Consider the following 1,985-nt stretch of genomic DNA (forward strand, 5'->3'; position numbering starts at 1 on the left):
GAAGACTGATCCCTTTATGTAATAATTGTGAATCATTAGTTTTGGAACATTATTTTATTAAATATTCTAGTTTTTACTTCTTTATTATAAAAAAATGTCAGAATAATTCTATTCTTCAATGTAAAGCTAAATGTGTGAAATAATATGCAATGATTTCTAACATGTACCTTTATTATAACTCTGTTTCAATGTGTCTCATTTTATTTTCAACTTTTTGGATTACTTTTGTATCTATACAGATTTACTAAATAAGTTTAAAACATTGTAATTGTAGTAATATTAACAATAGCTATTGAGGTGTAGGAATACTTCACTCTCACACCTAAAAATGTATGTTTAAAATAATCATCTGTTTTAGAAATAATTCCTGAAATAAAGATATTTGATTATTAAAGTTAAAATTGTATTATTGCATTATGTTATAACAAACTTGAGTGATGTGGTCTTTCCTAGATAGAGCAGAAAAAAACCAGGAAACCCTCTAAGCACACACTATAAAGTAAATAAAACCTGCATATACCGTACTACACAGCTCTATCAGCACAACCCCACACACATCCCCATCTAAGAACTAACGCATCTATATAAATGAAGCTCTTGAATATATTCTTTCTAAATACTGTAGGTCAGTTACAGTCTTTTACATGAATATTTTACATATACATACCTTGTTATCCTGCAAAGGTAATGTACCAGAAAACTATACACTATCTATATTGCACAAGAGAACATGCATTTATTTTACCATTTTAGAGGAAAAAAAGGACCACCTCTTTGATGGGAATGTAAATTGCGACATCCACCATAGGACAACAATATATATTTGCTCTTGGGTTGTAGAAAAATAAATACAATAAATGGGGAGTTATAGAAGCCCTGAGGTGGGAGATTCAGGGTCTGTTAGTTTAAATTACTCAATGCATCTTTACAAAGCGACTTCTTGTATTTTGATAAAATATTCAATTAACAACTCCTTATGATTATGGTCCCTTCAATATTTATACTGCTAAAATAGAATACAGTATATGGTTAAACATGGGGGACCCCTGGACAAGAAACATAAGACAACCAGGACACAAGCCCAAACCAATCTATCTCTGCACAGACATTGACCCTGTTCACTGAATAATCGTTGTAATCAGTTGTTTTTGTTCCTGTAAGAACATAAGAAAAGAAGAACATAAAAAATTTAAAGATGAGGAAAGTCCATTTGGCCCACCTATGCTCACTTGCTTTGAGGCCAGTATGATCTGTTAACACTCAGGAGAGGAAAAACAAAAACCCCTGACCTGATAAGAGGTGAAATGAAACCCTAGGTCTCCATGGCTAGACGGACCGCCCTTCCTCCAGTAGGCTAGCTAAAGGTCTTATTGTGGTCACAGAGAGGGTTATACGATATTCTTCATCACAACATCTAGTCTATTCTTAAAGGATCCGAGAGTCTCTGCTTCCAGCAGCCTGTTCCAATAGTTTAACACACTTTCTTTGAAAAAGCACCCTCTCCCCTCGGTTCTGAATATACCCTTCTTCAGCTTCCACCCGTGGCCCCTGGTTCTGTTCTCTGTGACCTGTGAAAAACAATTCTCAGCAGTTCCTTTGTTAAACACCTTGACAATTTTAAATACATCTATTAAGTCGCCTCTGACTCTCATTCTTTCTAGGCTGTACAGATTCAGCTCTTTCAGTCTATCTTCACGTGACGTGCCCATCAATCCTGGAATTAATCGTGCTGCTCTCCTTTGGAATCTTTCCAAGGCCTATATGCCCTTTTTATGATATGGGGACCAGAACTGTACACAGTATTCTAGGTGTGGTCGTACCAGTGCATTATATAATTTTAATATAGCTTCTCTAGATTTGAATTAAACTGTCTTGGCTATATAACCTAACATTCTATTTGCCTTTTTTATTGCTTCTCCACACTGTCTAATTGACTTTAGACCCACTACTAGCATCCCCCCCCCCCCTCCAAGTCCTTTTCATAC

The sequence above is a fragment of the Polyodon spathula genome, chromosome 6 (assembly GCF_017654505.1).
Source record: "Polyodon spathula isolate WHYD16114869_AA chromosome 6, ASM1765450v1, whole genome shotgun sequence".
Taxonomy (NCBI): domain Eukaryota; kingdom Metazoa; phylum Chordata; class Actinopteri; order Acipenseriformes; family Polyodontidae; genus Polyodon; species Polyodon spathula.